This window comes from Dryobates pubescens, chromosome 22, assembly GCF_014839835.1.
Source record: "Dryobates pubescens isolate bDryPub1 chromosome 22, bDryPub1.pri, whole genome shotgun sequence".
Classification (NCBI taxonomy): domain Eukaryota; kingdom Metazoa; phylum Chordata; class Aves; order Piciformes; family Picidae; genus Dryobates; species Dryobates pubescens.
In genome coordinates, this window is record NC_071633.1 from 2,241,648 (window position 1) to 2,259,873 (window position 18,226).

General features: G+C 59.6%; 1 protein-coding gene across 1 annotated transcript in view; it reads left to right on the forward strand.

Moving 5' to 3' along the window:
* The first annotated feature begins 1,476 nt into the window (after positions 1–1,476).
* Positions 1,477–18,226, forward strand: part of TSPAN4 (tetraspanin 4) — a 393,869-nt gene continuing 377,119 nt past the window's right edge. Inside the window, exon 1 of the mRNA XM_054171779.1 lies at positions 1,477–1,551. The gene's annotated coding sequence lies outside the window, so the exon portion shown is untranslated. The remainder of the gene's footprint in view (positions 1,552–18,226) is intronic.

An 18,226-nucleotide genomic window follows, 5' to 3' on the forward strand; every position in this document is an offset into this window, starting at 1 on the left:
GCACTGGTTAGGCCACACCTTGAGTCCTGTGTCCAGTTCTGGGCCCCTCAGGTTAGGAAGGAGGTTGACTTGCTGGAACGAGTCCAGAGAAGGGCAACAAAGCTGGGGAGGGGTCTGGAGCACAGCCCTGGGAGGAGAGGCTGAGGGAGCTGGGGTTGCTTAGCCTGCAGAAGAGGAGGCTCAGGGGAGACCTTCTTGCTCTCTGCAACTCCCTGCAGGGAGGTTGTAGCCAGGTGGGGGTTGGGCTCTTCTCCCAGGCACCCAGCAGCAGAACAAGAGGACACAGTCTCAAGCTGTGCCAGGGGAGGTTTAGGCTGGAGGTGTGGAGAAAGTTCTTCCCTTAGAGAGTTGTTAGCCTTTGGAATGTGCTGCCCAGGGAGGTGGTGGAGTCCCCATCCCTGGAGGTGTTCAAGAGGGGCTTGGATGTGGCACTTGGTGCCATGGTTTAGTCATGAGGTCTGTGGTGACAGCTTGGACTGGATGAGCTTTGAGGACTCTTCCAACCTTGGTGATTGTGTGATTCTGTTAGAAGGGTTCAGGTTATGCAGAGGAGCTTCTGATGCTGCCCTGCTCCAATGAAGTGCCTGAATGTGGGCCTGAGGGCAAAGCCCTGTGTGAGATGGTCAAGCAGTGCCCAGGGCAGAAGGGAGCTTGAGTCCCACTGAGAGTGAGGAGCTTGAGCCCATCAGCTTGAGAATGTGAGCTCTCCTCCATAGAAACCCAAACTGCTTTGGGCTGGAAGGGATCTTTAAGCTCATCCAGCCCAGACCCCTGCAGCCAGTAGGGCCAGCCCCAAGCAGAGCAGGCTGCTCCCAGCCCCACACAGCCTGCCCTGCACTGCTGCCAGCCATGGGGCAGCTCCACCTCTCTGGGCAGCCTGGGCCAGGCTCTCCCCAGCCTCAGCACCAAACATTTCTCCTTCTCTCCACTCTCAATCTCCCTCTTGCAGTTCCAACCATCCCCCCTTGGCCTGGCCCCACAGGCCCTGCTCCAGACTCTGTCCCCAGCTCTCTGCTCAGCCCTTGGAGCACTGCAAGGCCACCAGAAGGTCTCCTGCAGCCTTCTCCTCTGCAGGCTGCCCAAGGCCAACTCTCTCAGCCTGGAGCCTCCCAGCAGAGGGCTTCCAGCCCTGCCAGCACTGCTGTGGCCTCCTCTGGCCCTGCTCCAGCAGCTCCCTGGCTGTGCTGAGGGCTCCAGAGCTGCCCCAGCACTCTCTGTTCCTGCTGCTGTCCCCAGGTGTTGCCATGCTGGGGTCTCCATGACTCAAGCCCTGGGGGTTGTGCACTGTCACTTCACTCTCCCACTGCTGCAGCCTGGGACCAGCTCTCCAGGTTCTTCTCTGGCAGCTCTCATTCCAGTGCCTGCAGCCCAGTCAGTGAGGGGAATCCCTTTCCCCTTCCCAGAAGAGTTTGGCTTTCCAGGGCTGCTGGGGAAGATGTCCTCCTGACACAGGGCTTCCTCTTTTGCAGGCTCCTGCTTTGCTGCTGGAGGAGAAGCAAATCTCTCAGCTGGGCTCACAGCAGGAGATCTGAGCCTCCCTTCCTGCCTCAGGTAGGTGAATGCCTCTGATTGACTGATTGATTGATTGATTGGTTGCTCTCAAAGGACGTTCTGAGCAGATCATTGCATTTAACTGGGTGATCATTGCATTTAACTGGGAGAGAAGGCAACCTGCAGAAGCTCTGACAACCAATGCAGTGCAGCAGGCTGGGAGCAGAGATACTGCTGGCTGCTGCTGGGGGCTGGGGGCTCCCGGCCTGGGCAGGCTGGGGGCTGGGGGCTCCCGGCCTGGGCAGGCTGCGGCTGGGGGCTGGGGGCTCCCGGCCTGGGCAGGCTGCGGGCTGGGGGCTCCCGGCCTGGGCAGGCTGCGGCTGGGGACTGGGGGCTCCCGGCCGGGGCAGGCGGCGGCTGGGGGCTCCCGGCCTGGGCAGGCTGCGGCTGGGGGCTGGGGGCTCCCGGCCTGGGCAGGCTGCGGCTGGGGGCTGGGGGCTCCCGGCCGGGGCAGGCTGCGGCTGGGGGCTCCCGGCCGGGGCAGGCTGGGGGCTGGGGGCTCCCGGCCGGGGCAGGCTGGGGGCTGGGGGCTCCCGGCCGGGGCAGGCTGCGGGCTGGGGGCTCCCGGCCTGGGCAGGCTGCGGCTGGGGGCTGGGGGCTCCCGGCCTGGGCAGGCTGCGGCTGGGGGCTGGGGGCTCCCGGCCTGGGCAGGCTGCGGCTGGGGGCTGGGGGCTCCCGGCCTGGGCAGGCTGCGGCTGGGGGCTCCCGGCCTGGGCAGGCTGCGGGCTGGGGGCTGGGGGCTCCGGGCCTGGGCAGGCTGCGGCTGGGGGCTCCCGGCCTGGGCAGGCTGCGGCTGGGGGCTGGGGGCTCCCGGCCTGGGCAGGCTGCGGCTGGGGGCTCCCGGCCTGGGCAGGCTGCGGCTGGGGGCTCCCGGCCTGGGCAGGCTGCGGCTGGGGGCTCCCGGCCTGGGTAGGCTGCGGCTGGGGGCTCCCGGGCTGGGCAGGCTGCGGCTGGGGGCTGGGGGCTCCTGGCCTGGGCAGGCTGCGGCTGGGGGCTGGGGGCTCCCGGCCTGGGCAGGCTGCGGGCTGGGGGCTCCCGGCCTGGGCAGGCTGCGGCTGGGGGCTGGGGGCTCCTGGCCTGGGCAGGCTGCGGCTGGGGGCTGGGGGCTCCCGGCCTGGGCAGGCTGCGGCTGCGGGCTGGGGGCTCCCGGCCTGGGCAGGCTGCGGCTGGGGGCTGGGGGCTCCCGGCCTGGGCAGGCTGCGGCTGGGGGCTGGGGGCTCCCGGCCTGGGCAGGCTGCGGCTGGGGGCTGGGGGCTCCCGGCCTGGGCAGGCTGCGGCTGGGGGCTGGGGGCTCCCGGCCTGGGCAGGCTGCGGCTGGGGGCTGGGGGCTCCCGGCCTGGGCAGGCTGCGGCTGGGGGCTGGGGGCTCCCGGCCTGGGCAGGCTGCGGCTGGGGCTGGGGGCTCCCGGCCTGGGCAGGCTGCGGCTGGGGGCTGGGGGCTCCCGGCCTGGGCAGGCTGCGGCTGGGGGCTGGGGGCTCCCGGCCTGGGCAGGCTGCGGGCTGGGGGCTCCCGGCCTGGGCAGGCTGCGGCTGGGGGCTGGGGGCTCCCAGGCTGGGCAGGCTGGGGGCTCCCGGCCGGGGCAGGCTGCGGCTGGGGGCTGGGGGCTCCCGGCCGGGGCAGGCTGGGGGCTGGGGGCTCCCGGCCTGGGCAGGCTGCGGCTGGGGGCTGGGGGCTCCTGGCCTGGGCAGTCTGCGGCTGGGGGCTGGGGGCTCCCGGCCTGGGCAGGCTGGGGCTGGGGGCTCCCAGCCAGGGCAGGCTGCTGCTGTGGGCTGGGGTCTCCTGGGCTGGGCAGGACCCTCTGCAGCAGTTTGAGGTTGCAGATTTGGTTTGGCTTCTCCATTTGCCTGTCCAAACTGGAGCCACATGAAGCTTCCTGCCTGGTTTTGATCTAGCAGTGACTGTGCAGGGGCTGGGGCCAGGGAGCTGCAGCCAACACAGGCTGCTAGCAGCTGCCCTGCCCCAGGTTCCTGCTCTGCCTGTGAGGATTGTGTTGCTTGGGGCTGAGGATATATTTAACTCAGGCAGAGCTTCCAGTGGCAAGGATGGGAGGAGGGCAGGAGGCTGCTTCACTTGCTGTGCTGTGAATCTCCAGACCCCTGCAGTTTGGAGGACCCAGCTCTTGGGGCCCTGTTTGCTCCCTCCTCCCTACAGCACTGCCCTGTGGAGCATGCAGGGGGGGAAAAGAACCAACCCAAGTCTGTTTCTCTGCTGGCTGTGCTCTATGGAGCCTGCTGAGGTAGTTTCACAGGTTCAAGGCAGAGCTTTCACCCCCACTCTGTGATTGAAGGGCTTCTGGTGGCTCATGAATGAGTGCTGAGGATAATCTGCTTGGGAGGGAGTGACTGTGGTTATGGAGCCTGTGAGGGTTTGTGCTTCCAGTGATGCCCCAGGAGTGAGCTCCCCAGGTTGTGCTGCACCACTGGAGTTGGTGTCTCAGCTGCAGCATCCCTGGGAGCTGACACACAGCCAAGAAAGAGAACAGAACACAGAATGAACCAGGTTGGAAAAGGCCTCAGAGCTCATCCAGTCCAACCTCTCACCCTGCACCATCTGATCAACTGAACCATGGCACCAAGGGCCTCAGCCAGGCTCTTCAGTACCTCACTGCTTGCTTGAGGGAGCTCAGAGTGTCCCCAACCCACATCAGGTTCTGAGCTGTGCCCTGTCATAGAATCACAGAATCAATAAGGTTGGAAAAGACCTCAGAGATCACCAAGTCCAAGCTGTCACCCAACCCCTCCTGACAGCTAAGCCATGGCTCCAAGTGCCACATCCAGGCTCTTCCTAACCACCTCCAGGGATGGGGACTCCACCACCTCCCTGGGCAGCACATTCCCATGGGCAATCTCTCTTGCTGGGAAGAATTTCTTCCTAACATCCAGCCCAAACCTCCTCTGTCACAGCTTGAGACTGTGTCCTCTTGTTCTGCTGCTGCTTGCCTGGGAGAAGAGCCCAGCCCCTACCTGGCTCCAACCTCCCTTCAGGGAGTTGCAGAGAGCAAGAAGGTCTCCCCTGAGCCTCCTCTTCTCCAGGCTAAGCAACCCCAGCTCTGGGTTGGAAGGGAGCTCCAGAGCTCACCCAGCCCAGCCCCTGGATCACAGAATGCTCTGGGCTGGAGGCACCTCCTGAGCTCACCCAGCCCAGCCCCTGGATCACAGAATGCTCTGGGTTGGAAGGGAGCTCCAGAGCTCACCCAGCCCAGCCCCTGGATCACAGAATGCTCTGGGCTGGAGACACCTCCAGAGCTCACCCAGCCCAGCCCCTGGATCACAGAATGCTCTGGGCTGGAAGGGAGCTCCAGAGCTCACCCAGCCCAGCCCCTGGATCACAGAATGCTCTGGGCTGGAGGCACCTCCAGAGCTCACCCAGCCCAGCCCCTGGATCACAGAATGCTCTGGGCTGGAAGGGAGCTCCAGAGCTCACCCAGCCCAGCCCCTGGATCACAGAATACTCTGGGCTGGAGACACCTCCAGAGCTCACCCAGCCCAGCCCCTGGATCACAGAATGCTCTGGGCTGGAGGCACCTCCTGAGCTCACCCAGCCCAGCCCCTGGATCACAGAATGCTCTAGGCTGGAAGGGAGCTCAAAACCACACAGGCATCCAGGGGATCACAGCACTGGATATTGATTGCATTTACTCCCTCAGTGAGTGCCTTTAATCTGCTCACCAAATGAGATCTTTGAAGCAAAGCTCTTGCCTAACCATGCCACAAGTGTCTAAGGGCCTGTGGGGATAGGCCAAGGGGCAATGGTTTGAAACTGGAGCTGGGCAGAGTTAGGTTGGACACCAGGAGGAAGTTCTGCACAGGGAGGCTGGGGAGACTCTGGCACAGGCTGCCCAGGTTGGTGATTAGGGCTCTGCCCCTGGAGCCATTCAAGACCAGGCTTGGTGTGGTCCTGGGCAGCCTGCTCTAGTTGGAGATCTCCCTGCTGCCTGCAGGGGTTTTAGAATAGAATAAGCCAGGTTGGAAAAGACCTTCAAGATCATCCAGTCCAACCTATCAACCAATCCAACACCACCTAATCAACTAACCCATGGCACCAAGCACCCTATCAAGTCTCCTCCTGAACACCTCCAGGGATGGGGACTCCACCACCTCCCTGGGCAGCACATCCCAATGGCCAATTCCTCTCTCTGAGAAGAACTTTCTCCTCACCTCCAGCCTAAACTTCCCCTGGCACAGCTTGAGACTGTGTCCTCTTGTTCTGGTGCTGGCTGCCTGGGAGAAGAGCCCAACCCCCACCTGGCTCCAACCTCCCTTCAGGGAGTTGGAGAGAGCAAGAAGGTCTCCCCTGAGCCTCCTCTTCTGCAGGCTAAGCAACCCCAGCTCCCTCAGCCTCTCCTCCCAGGGCTGTGCTCCAGACCCCTCCCCAGCCTTGTTGCCCTTCTCTGGACACCTTCAAGTCTCTCAATGTCCTTCTGAAACTGAGGGGCCCAGAACTGGACACAGGACTCAAGGTGTGGCCTACAGCAATACTCAGCACAGGGCACAATGACTTCCCTGCTGGCCACACTGTTCCTGATGCAGGCCAGGATGCCCTTGGCCTTCTTGGCCCCCTGGGCACACTGCTGGCTCCTGTTCAGCTGCTGTCCACCAGCACCCCCAGGTCCCTCTCTGCCTGGCTGCTCTCAGCCACTCTGCCCCCAGCCTGTAGCTCTGCCTGGGGTTGCTGTGGCCAATGTGCAGCCCCTGGCACTTGGATGTGTTCAATCTCCTGCCCTTGGCCTCTGCCCAGCCTGTCCAGGTCCCTCTGCAGAGCCTCTCTACCCTCCAGCAGATCAACTCCTGCCCCCAGCTTGGGGTCAGCTGCAAACCTGCTGATGGACTCAATGTCCTCATCCAGATCACCAATGAAGATATTGAGCAGGATGGGCCCCAGCACTGCTCCCTGGGGCACACCACTGGTGCCTGGCTGCCAGCTGGCTGTGGCACCATTCACCACCACTCTCTGGGCTCAGCCTCCAGCCAGTTCCTAACCCAAGATACCCTTGGGGGGATCTTTTCCAGCTAGATGCAGGCTGTGCTTTGTGAGCCCAGCTGTGGGGCTCCCTGTGGCCATGCAGGCAGCCTCTGCTTTGCTTTGTTACCAGCACTGTCAGTGCCTTCAGTGCTCCCAGGGATGTGGGGAAGGTTTTGGGCTCCCCAGTATATCTCTGTGTGTCTGTGTCAGCACTCAGCTCATTTTAAAGAGGAGCTACAAGAGCAGCCCAGCCAGAGAGATTCTCCTCTGCCAGAACCTCTGCCCAGTGCTGGGAAGAAGGCAATTAATGGCAGCCCAAGAGATAGAATAGAATAGAATAGACCAGACCAGGTTGGAGAGACCTTCAGATGTATCCTGAGCAGCTCCTTTCTGCAGGACTGGGACATTTTGTTTGAGTTATCTGCTGCAGGAGGGAGGTGTTGGCTTGTTCCCCTTGAGGAGGCTGAAATGCCAAAGAGGAAATTCAGCAGCTCCTTTTCAGGTCATTCTTTTCTTCCTGTGAAAGATGAACTCCCAGCCTGGAGAAGCAGCTCTGGGCTGCTGGCTGGGACACAAATGCTGCTCAGGAGATTTAGGTTGGCTTGCAGGCTGCATCCCAGAGGCTGTGGTAAGCTGCTTATCACCCACCCACCCCCCTCCCCCCAGACCACAGAGCACTTCTAAGCCCTGCACAGCCTTCTTCTGACATGTGGCATCACAGAGGCACAGAATTGTGTGGGTTGGAAAAGCCTTTGAAGATCATCCAGCCCAACCATCAGCCCAACCCCACCATGGCCCTCAAACCATGGCCCCAGGTGCCATGGCCACAGGATTCTGCAACCCCTCCAGGCATGGGGACTCCACCACCTCCCTGGGCAGCCTCTGCCAGGCCCTGACCACTCTAGCAGCAAAGACATTTTTCCTCCTCTCCAACCTAAGCCTCCCCTGGCACAATTTCAGGCCAGTTTCTCTCACCTGAGACTAGGGAGCAGAGCCCAACCCCCAGCTCCCTGCAGCCTCCTCTCAGGGAGCTGCAGAGAGCAATGAGGTCTCCCTCAGCCTCCTTTTGTCCAAACTAAAGAGCCCCTGCTCCCTCACAGCTGCTCCTCCCCAGCCCTCTTCTCCCTTCCCCAGCTTTGTAGCCCTTCACTGGACCTGTCTAGCCCCTCAAGTCCTTCTTGGATGGAGGGGCCTGAAACTGAACCTACTACTCAAGGTGTGCCCTAGCCAGGGCTTCTCCTCTGCAGGCTGCCCAAGGCCAACTCTCTCAGCCTGGCCTCCCAGCAGAGGGCTTCCAGCCCTGCCAGCACTGCTGTGGCCTCTCCCTCTCCCTCTCCCTCTCCCTCTCCCTCTCCCTCTCCCTCTCCTCCTTCTCCTCCCTCTCCCTCGCCCTCTCCCTCTCCCTCTCCTCCCCCCCTCTCCCTCTCCCTCTCCCTCTCCCTCTCCCTCTATTCTTCTTGGACACCTCAAGGGATGGGGACTCCACCACCTCCCTGGGCAGCCTCTGCCAATCCCTGGCCACTCCTGCAGTAAGGAAAGTTTCCTAATCTCCAAGCTGAAGCTCCCCTGGCACAGTTTCAGGCCAGTTCCTCTCCTACCACCTGAGGCTGGGGAGCAGAGCCCAAGCCCCAGCTCCCTGCAGCCTCCTCTCAGGGAGCTGCAGAGAGCAATGAGGTCTCCTTCCCTCAGCCTCCTCTTCTCCAAACTAAACAGCCCCTGCTTCCAGCCCTGCCAGCACTGCTGTGGCCTCCTCTGGCCCTGCTCCAGCAGCTCCCTGCCTGTGCTGAGGGCTCCAGAGCTGCCCCAGCATGGCAGGGGAGGTCTGAGCACAGCAGAGGGGCAGAATCCTTCCCTGCCCCTGCTGCCCTCACTGCTGGGGCTCAGCCCAGGACAGGCTGGGGCTGGGCTGGCAGTGCCTGGTGCTGGCTCCTGTCCAGCTTTGCACCCCCAAGCACTTCTCCACATGGCTGTTCTCCAGCCTGGATTGATACCTGGGGGTTGTCCTGACCTTGTACTTGGCCTTGTTGAGCCTCAAGAGACCCCTGAGGGCCAGCAGTTGTCGGCAGTGTAGGCAGCACGGCCTGCCTGCAGCCAGGGTGCCTTGGCTTGTGTCTGTTTTCAACCCAGACTGGTGTCAGCACTTCTTTTCAGGGTCAACTGATTGCTCTGCAAACATGTTCAGTGCAGGCAGGCTGTCTTGTAGCAGCAGTGATAAAAAGGTAAACCCAGGCTCCTGAAAGCAGTGCTGACAGTATCAGCCTGGAGTGGGTAAAGAGCCTGCAACCATGGAAGAGCCTCCTGTGGTTGGAGAGGCTGCTGCAAGGGGTTAGGAGCTGGCTGGAGGCTGAGCCCAGAGAGTGGTGGGGAATGGTGCCACAGCCAGCTGGCAGCCAGGCACCAGTGGTGTGCCCCAGGGAGCAGTGCTGGGCCCCAGCCTCTTTAACATCTTCAGTGATGATCTGGAGGAGGGCATTGAGTCAGTCAGCAGCAAATGTGCAGCTGACACCAAGCTGGGGGCAGGAGTTGATCTGCTGGAGGGTAGAGAGGCTCTGCAGAGGGACCTCAACAGGCTGGGCAGATGGGCAGAGGCCAAGGGCAGGAGATTGAACACAGCCAAGTGCCAGGGGCTGCACATTGGCCACAGCAACCCCAGGCAGTGCTACAGGCTGGGGGCAGAGTGGCTGAGAGCAGCCAGGCAGAGAGGGACCTGGGGGTGCTGGGTGACAGCAGCTGAACATGAGCCAGCAGTGTGCCCAGGGGGCCAAGAAGGCCAAGGGCATCCTGGCCTGCATCAGGAACAGTGTGGCCAGCAGGAGCAGGGAGGTCATTGTGCCCTGTGCTCAGTACTGCTTAGGCCACACCTTGAGTCCCGTGTCCAGTTCTGGGCTCCTCAGTTTCAGAAGGACATTGAGAGACTTGAAGGTGTCCAGAGAAGGGCAACAAGGCTGGGGAGGGGTCTGGAGCACAGCCCTGTGAGGAGAGGCTGAGGGAGCTGGGGTTGCTTAGCCTGCAAAAGAGGAGGCTCAGGGGAAACCTCATTGCTCTCTGCAACTCCCTGCAGGGAGGTTGGAGCCAGGTGGGGGTTGGGCTCTTTTCCCAGGCACCCAGCAGCAGAACAAGAGGACACAGTCTCAGGCTGTGCCAGGGGAGGTTTAGGCTGGAGGTTAGGAGGAAGTTCTTCCCAGAGAGAGTGATTGCCCATTGGGATGTGCTGCCCAGGGAGGTGGTGGAGTCCCCATCCCTGGAGGTGTTCAGGAGGAGACTTGATAGGGTGCTTGGTGCCATGGGTTAGTTGATTAGGTGGTGTTGGATTGGTTGATAGGTTGGACTTGATGATCTTTCAGGTCTGTTCCAACCTGGTCTGGTCTATCCTATCCTATCCCATCCTATCCTATCCTATCCTATCCTATCCTATCCTATCCTATCCTATCCTATCCTATCCTATCCTATCCTATCCTATCCTATCCTATCCTATCCTATCCTAGGAGGAACAGGTCCAAATTCCCAGCTTGGCTAACTGCTGATTCCTGAAGCCTGGGGGCTCCTCTTCCAGGTGCTTAGCAGGCTGCAGGTCACTTGGGTACTGCAAAAGTCTTGACTCCTGCTGCCTTCTCAGGGTCTGCAGAGGGAGGAAGAGGAAGAACCCTGTTCCTCCCCTCTTCAGCTGCCTGAGTGACTGAGCAGAGCTCCTCTGCAGGTGTGAGTCAAGGGCTCTATGGGAACCACTTGGCTGCATAGCTGCAGCCTGTGGAGTCCTAGAAGGGCAGCTGCTGTCTGAGCTGGCTTTGCCCTGCTTCTCTAGGCTGGGTCCAAGGTGGTCTTTAAACTCCAGAGGTATGACTGAGGGAGGTGCTGATGGGTTTAATGTGTGTGGAACATGCAAAGATGTGTGAGGTGAGGAGCTCTGCCTCTGCCTATCTCTGTTTCCCCTCAGTGCAGTGAATACTTCATCTCCTCTGCTGTCCTCTCTACAGTGAGAGGGTAGAGAGACACTGGAGGGGCTGGGAGTGCCAGGCTGAGGGACAATGGCTGTGAGCTGGGAGAGGGCAGACTGAGACTGGAGAGGAGGAAGAAATCATTGAGAATGAGGCTGGGGAGACTCTGGCACAGGCTGCCCAGGGAGGCTGTGGCTGCCTCCTGCCTGGAGGTGTTGAAGGCCAGGCTGGATGTGGCCCTGAGCAGCCTGTGCTGGTGGGAGGTGTCTCTGCCCCTGGCAGGGGGTTGGAATCCCACACTCCATCACAGAATGTTAGGTTCTGGGAGGGACCTCTGGAGATGGAGCCCAACCTCCCTTACCAGAGCAGGATCACCTAGGGCAGAGCACACAGCAATGTACCCAGGTGGGTTTTGCATGTCCCTGGAGACACAGACCCCACAACCCCTCTGGGCAGCCTGCTCCAGGCCTCCAGCACCCTCACACTGAACAAGTTTGTGTTTACACCTAGGTGATGTCTAAGGTCCCTCCCAGCCCACTGCATCCTGTGATGCATCACAGGCTGTGGCAGCAGTGACCCTATGCAGTAGGTGAAGACTTGAACCTGAATGAGCAAAGCTGTAGGGGGAAGTGAATTTGCTTGGGAAGTTTTGTCTGCATGATCAGCCAAACCCTAACCTCTCCCTCCTCCTGGGCTTCTCCTAGCATGAACTATTTAAGGTTAATTATATTGCTGTAATCCTCTGGGAGGACATGAGAGCTGGAAGATGAACTCTTGAATCCACTTGGAGGCATTCATGCTGCTGTGGCTGCCTTGAGTAATTTCTGAGCATGCCAGGACCTACCAAGGTTAGAGGTTGGCATCACTGCTGTACCTCCCTGCTTGCTTGAGGGAGCTCAGAGTGTCCCCAGTGTACATCCCTGCTCGCTTGAGGGAGCTCAGAGTGTCCCCAGTGTACCTCCCTGCTCGCCTGAGGGAGCTCAGAGTGTCCCCAGTGTACCTCCCTGCTTGCTTCAGGGAGCTCAGAGTGTCCCCAGTGTACCTCCCTGCTCGCTTGAGGGAGCTCAGAGTGTCCCCAGTGTACCTCCCTGCTCGCTTGAGGGAGCTCAGAGTGTCCCCAGTGTACCTCCCTGCTCGCTTGAGGGAGCTCAGAGTGTCCCCAATGTACCTCCCTGCTCGCTTGAGGGAGCTCAGAGTGTCCCCAGTGTACCTCCCTGCTCGCTTGAGGGAGCTCAGTGTCCCCAGTGTACCTCCCTGCTTGCTTGAGGGAGCTCAGAGTGTCCCCAGTGTACCTCCCTGCTCGCTTGAGGGAGCTCAGAGTGTCCCCAGTGTACCTCCCTGCTCGCTTGAGGGAGCTCAGAGTGTCCCCAATGTACCTCCCTGCTCACTTGAGGGAGCTCAGAGTGTCCCCAGTGTACCTCCCTGCTCGCTTGAGGGAGCTCAGAGTGTCCCCAGTGTACCTCCCTGCTCACTTGAGGGAGCTCAGAGTGTCCCCAGTCCACATCAGGTTCTGAGCTGAGCCCTTTCATAGCATCAGAGGATCAATAAAGTTGGAAAAGACCTCAGAGGTCATCAAGTCCAAGCTGTCACCCAGCACCTCCTGACAACTCAACCATGGCTCCAAGAGCCACATCCAATCCCCTCTTGAACACCTCCAGGGATGGGGACTCCACCACCTCCCTGGGCAGCACATCCCCATGGCCAATCTCTCTCTCTGGGAAGAACTTTCTCCTCACCTCCAGCCTAAACCTCCCCTGGCACAGCTTGAGACTGTGTCCTCTTGTTCTGGTGCTGCGTGCCTGGGAGAAGAGACCAACTCCCTCCTGGCTAGAGTCTCCCTGCAGGGAGTTGTACACAGCAAGAAGGTCTCCCCTGAGCCTCCTCTTCTGCAGGCTAAGCAACCCCAGCTCCCTCAGCCTCTCCTCACAGGGCTGTGCTCCAGACCCCTCCCCAGCTTTGTTGCCCTTCTCTGGACACCTTCCAGCAGCTCAACATCTTTCCTAAACTGAGGAGCTCCGAACTGGACACAGGACTCAAGGTGTGGCCTCAGCAGTGCTGAGCACAGGGCACAATGACCTCCCTGCTCCTGCTGGCCACACTGTTCCTGATGCAGGCCAGGATGCCCTTGGCCCTCTTGGCCCCCTGGGCACACTGCTGTCTCCTGTTCAGCTGCTGTCACCCAGCACCCCCAGGTCCCTCTCTGCCTGGCATCTCTCAGCCACTCTGCCCCCAGCCTGTAGCACTGCCTGGGGTTGCTGTGGCCAGCACTGCCCTGTGTCTGCCACGTGCAAGTGTCTCAATGTCCCTCTTGACTTGAGGCCCCCAGAGCTTCCATGTTAGTGAAGCTAGCTGAAGCAAACAGTCTGCAGCTAAAAATGCCTCCCCCAGCTTGGAGCACTGTGTCTGTCTGCTGGCTCCACACCACTCCCACCCCTTGCCTCCCTCTCTTTCATAACAGTTGGGTTTAAATGTGGAAACATCTCTGAAGTCAGGCAAGGATAGCTGGCTGAGGAGGGGAGGGGAGGATGGCACTGCACTGCATGAAGCCAGGGCTGAGGGGATGGGGCATGCCTGAGCCAGCAGCCTGCACTGCTGGACAGAAAGGCCAACGGTGTCCTGGAGTGGCCAGCAGGGCAGGGCAGCTTCTCCTCCCACTCTGCACTGCCCCTCTGAAGCCTCACCTACTGTGTGCAGCTCTGGGCTCCCCAGCTCAGGAGAGGCAGGGAACTAACCTCCATTAGCTCCAGAGCCCAAGGGAGGCTGCCAAGCTGCTGAGGGGCCTGGAGCAGCTCTGGGAGCAGCAGAGGCTGAGAGCCCTGGGGCTGAGAGCCTGCAGAAGAGCAGCCCCAGAGGGCAGCTGAGCAATGCTCAGCAAGAGCTAAAGGAGCTGTGGGGGGCAAGAGGCTGGGGCCAGGCTCTGCTCAGGGGTGCCCAGGGACAGCGCAAGGGGCACAAAGTAGCACCCAGGAGGCACCACCCTTGGTGTGAGGCTGCTGGAGGCCTGGAGCAGGCTGCCCAGGGAGGTTGTGGAGCCTCCCTCTCTGGGGACTTTCAAAACTCCCCTGGATATGATCCTTGCTGTAGGCACACCTGCTTTAGCAGGAGGGTTGGACAAGGTGATGTCCAGAGGTCCCTTCTAACCCCCACACTTCTGTGGTTCTTTGTGTCTAATGGAAGGCCAAGACCAAGGGCAGGGTCCTGCAGCTGGGTGGAGGCAACCCCAGGCACAAATGCAGGCTGGGCAGGGACTGGCTGGAAAGCAGCCCTGAGGAGAGAGCCTTGGGGGTGCTGGGGGAGGAGAAGCTCAGCAGGAGCTCTCAGTGTGCACTTGCAGCCCGGAAAGCCAAGCAGAGCCTGGGCTGCAGCAAGAGAAGTGTGGCCAGCAGGGCAAGGGAGGGGATTCTGCCCCTCTGCTCAGCTCTGGGGAGACCCCACCTGCAGTACTGCCTCCAGCTCTGGAGCCCCTATTGCAAGAGGGATCTGGAGGTGCTGGAAGGTGTCCAGAGCAGGGCCAGGAGGAGGAGCAGAGGGCTGGAGCACCTCTCCTGTGAGGACAGACTGAAGGAGCTGGGGCTGTTCAGTCTGGAGAAGAGAAGGCTCCCAGGTGACCTCATTGTGGCCTTCCAGGATCTGCAGGGGGCTCCAAGCAGGCTGGGGAGGGACTGCTCAGGATCTCAGGCAGGGATAGGACTAGGGGGGATGGAATGAAGCTGGAGGTGGGGAGATTGAGGCTGGAGGGGAGGAGGAAGTTCTTCCCCATGAGAGTGGTGAAGCCCTGGAATGGGTTGTGCAGGGAGGTGGTTGGGGCCCCGTCCCTGGAGGTGTTTAAGGCCAGGCTGATCTAGTGTGGGGTGTCCCTGCCCATGGTAGGGGGTTGGAACTGGCTGATCCTTGTGGTCCCTTCCAACCCTGACTGATACTATGCTGATACTATGAAAAGGCAAAGGGAGAGGAAAATAGGATTGAAAGGAGTGGAAACAGAGGAGAAAATGCAGGGAGAGGCTGCAGGATCCCGATGAGGTTGAAATGAGTAGCTGTTAATGTACCAGCATAGTTTGGTGACTCTTGCTCCCTGCTCCTCAGAGCTGGAGCTCTGCTGGCTTCCCTGCCACCCTGTCCCAGCTGGCTTCAGCTGAGAACTTGGCCTTCATCACTCAGAGGCTGCCATGTGTCACAGCCGCTCACTGGCCTGTGCATGGTTGGTGCCTGCCTGAAGGCTCTGACTGCTGAACCCCTGAGCTCTGCTGTCACTCCAGGATTGATGCTGCAGCTCAGCTGGGGGCCAAATGGTGGAGCCTCAGCCCCCACAAAAGCCCCAAAGCAGCTCCCACAGCTCTTTGTGAGGTCTCTAGCCCTCAGCTGTGCTGCAGGTAGGACTGTGGGCAGAGAAAGAAGAGTCAAAGCTGAGCAGAAGAGAGGCTGTTCTCCTCTGTCTGGGTGCTGTTCACCTCTGGGTGCTGTTCTCCTCTGTCTGGATGCTCTTCACCTCTCTCTGGCTGCTGTTCTCCTCTGTCTGGCTGCTGTTCACCTCTGTTTGGCTGCTGTTCACCTCTGTTTGGCTGCTGTTCACCTCTGTCTGGATGCTGTTCTCCTCTGTCTGGCTGCTGTTCACCTCTGGCTGGATGCTGTTCTCCTCTGTCTGGATGCTCTTCACCTCTCTCTGGATGCTCTTCACCTCTTTCTGGCTGCTGTTCTCCTCTGTCTGGCTGCTGTTCACCTCTGTCTGGATGCTGTTCACCTCTGTCTGGGTGCTGTTCACCTCTGTCTGGGTGCTGTTCTCCTCTGTCTGGCTGCTGTTCACCTCTGTCTGGATGCTGTTCACCTCTGTCTGGGTGCTGTTCTCCTCTGTCTGGATGCTGTTCACCTCTGTTTGTCTGCTGTTCACCTCTGTCTGGATGCTGTTCTCCTCTGTCTGGATGCTGTTCACCTCTGTCTGGCTGCTGTTCACCTCTGTCTGGATGCTGTTCTCCTCTGTCTGGCTGCTGTTCACCTCTGTCTGGATGCTGTTCACCTCTGTCTGGGTGCTGTCCACCTCTGTCTGGCTGCTGTTCTCCTCTGGCTGCTGTCCATCTCTGTCTGGCTGCTGTTCACCTCTGTCTGGATGCTGTTCTCCTCTGTCTGGCTGCTGTTCACCTCTGTTTGTCTGCTGTTCACCTCTGTCTGGATGCTGTTCACCTCTGTCTGGCTGCTGTTCACCTCTGTCTGGATGCTGTTCTCCTCTGTCTGGATGCTGTTCTCCTCTGTCTGGCTGCTGTTCTCCTCTGGCTGCTGTTCTCCTCTGTCTGGATGCTGTTCTCTGTCTGGATGCTGTTCACCTCTGTCTGGATGCTGTTCTCCTCTGTCTGGCTGCTGTTCACCTCTGTTTGGCTGCTGTTCACCTCTGTCTGGATGCTGTTCTCCTCTGTCTGGCTGCTGTTCTCCTCTGTCTGGCTGCTGTTCTCCTCTGTCTGGATGCTGTCCACCTCTGTCTGGATGCTGTTCTCCTCTGTCTGGATGCTGTTCACCTCTGTCTGGCTGCTGTTCTCCTCTGGCTGCTGTTCTCCTCTGTCTGGATGCTGTTCTCTGTCTGGATGCTGTTCACCTCTGTCTGGATGCTGTTCCACTCTGTCTGGCTGCTGTTCTCCTCTGTCTGGATGCTGTTCTCTGTCTGGATGCTGTTCCCCTCTGTCTGGATGCTGTTCACCTCTGTCTGGCTGCTGTTCTCCTCTGGATGAAGGAAGTTGGGGAGCTAGCTCAGCTGTTTCCAGTAGGAGTGGGAGAAGGCCCCAAAGGCAAACAACTCTTGAAGAAACAAGAGCCTGGGATAAGCTCCAGCTTGGCCCCTGCAGCATTGCTATTCCATCCCCCAATCCTTCCCTCTGCATGGAGCTGAGGCACAGCCTTGTGTTCTGTGGTGTGCTGGACCAGTGCTGCCTGATGGTCTTGGTGTTCTGCTTGCCTCCAGTTTGTTGTGTGGGGAGCCAGCAGCTCTCACTTGAGCTGGTTGGGCAATGGGAACATGCCCATGGTCAATGATCAGATCACCTCCTTCAGCTTCAGGTGGAAAGTGGAGCACCTAGTCTCTCACTGAAGGTCACCCTCCAAGAGCTTGATGTTGCTCCCTTTTCTGGGGTCAACATTTGTTCATCCTGATTTGATCCTGAGTGCTGGGGGCTTGGGGCTTGGATGGGTGAGCTCTTGGTTTGGGTAGAAGAGCCCAAAGAGGGGTGGGGAATGGAGTGAACTTCAGCTAAATCAGGGGAGACCTTGCTCTCTGCAACAACCTGAAAGGAGATGGGAGCCAGGCAGGGATTGGGCTCTTCTGCCAAGTAACACAGAACCACAAAGTCACTGAGGGTGGAAAAGACCTCTAAGATCATCAGGTCCAACTGTCACCCAACTCCCATGACCACTAAACTATGTCCTGAAGCATCACATCTGCAGCTTCTGGTTAGGCCACACCTGGAGTCCTGTGGCCAGTTATGGGCTCCTCAGGTTAGGAAGGAGGTTGAGATGCTGGAAGGGTCCAGAGAAGGGCAGCAAGGCTGGGGAGGGGTTTGGAGCACAGCCCTGGGAGGAGAGGCTGAGGGAGCTGGGGTTGCTTAGCCTGCAGAAGAGGAGGCTCAGGGGAGACCTTCTTGCTCTCTCCAACTCCCTGAAGGGAGGTTGTAGCCAGGTGGGGGTTGGGCTCTTCTCCCAGGCAGCCAGCAGCAGAACAAGAGGACACAGTCTCAAGCTGTGCCAGGGGACGTTTAGGCTTGAGGTTAGGAGGAAGTTCTACACAGAGAGAGAGATTGGCCATGGGAATGTGCTGCCCAGGGAGGTGGTGGAGTCCCCATCCCTGGAGGTGTTCAAGAGGGGCTTGGATGTGGCACTTGGAGCCATGGTTGTGTTGATCAGGAGGTGTTGGTTGACAGCTTGGACTTGGTGATCTCTGAGGTCTTTTCCAACCTTCTTGGTTCTGTGATTCTAAAGCCTAACTGCTTGCCACCAGCTGTGAGCTCAGCCTCACCTTGCCTTTAAACCTGAGGATGAAAGATGATCCACAGCTTGGGCTGCAGCATTGACCACCATAGCTGCACCACCCTGCACCCAGGGAGCAGCTGCTGAAGCTGGAGGCCTCCTTGGATGTCTCCCTGCAGTCGGTGCTCAGCCCCAGCTGCCAGCAGCAGAATCCATCCCTGAAATCAAGGAGCTCCTGAGCAGCATGGGGGCAGGCTGGGAGCTGGTGGAAGTTACCAGAGCTTCATTAAAGCCTTCCTTTGCTTTATGCTTGGGTTGGTTTTTCGCTGCCTGCTTTCCCAGCTCTCATTTAGAGCTCACAGTGCCAGCGACTGAATGGGCTGAAGGCAGGTGGCAGTGGGCTCTGCTCTGAGGAGAGCTGACTTGCACCAGGAGGGCAGAGTTGGCCCTCTGAAATCAAATGTGCTGCTGGTGGGGAAGAAACAATGCTGTGGAACAAGAGCCTTAATAGAGTGGAGCAATAGGATAGCAGCTCCTGGTATGGCTGCTGAGTTGTAGCTGGACTTGAATCTGCTCCCCCTCCACTCCACCCTGTGCTCTGCATGCTGAGAGTGGTGATCAGGAAAGCTGCTCTCAGCTCAAAATGATCTTGAGAAGCAGAGAGAATCAGAGACTCAGCAAGGTTGGAAAAGACCTCAGGGGTCACCAAGTCCAACCTGTCACCCAACACCATCTAATCAACTAAACTATGGCACCAAGGGCCTCATCCAGGCTCCTCCTAAACACCTCCAGGGATGGGGACTCCACCACCTCCCTGGGCAGAGCTGGCAGAGGGG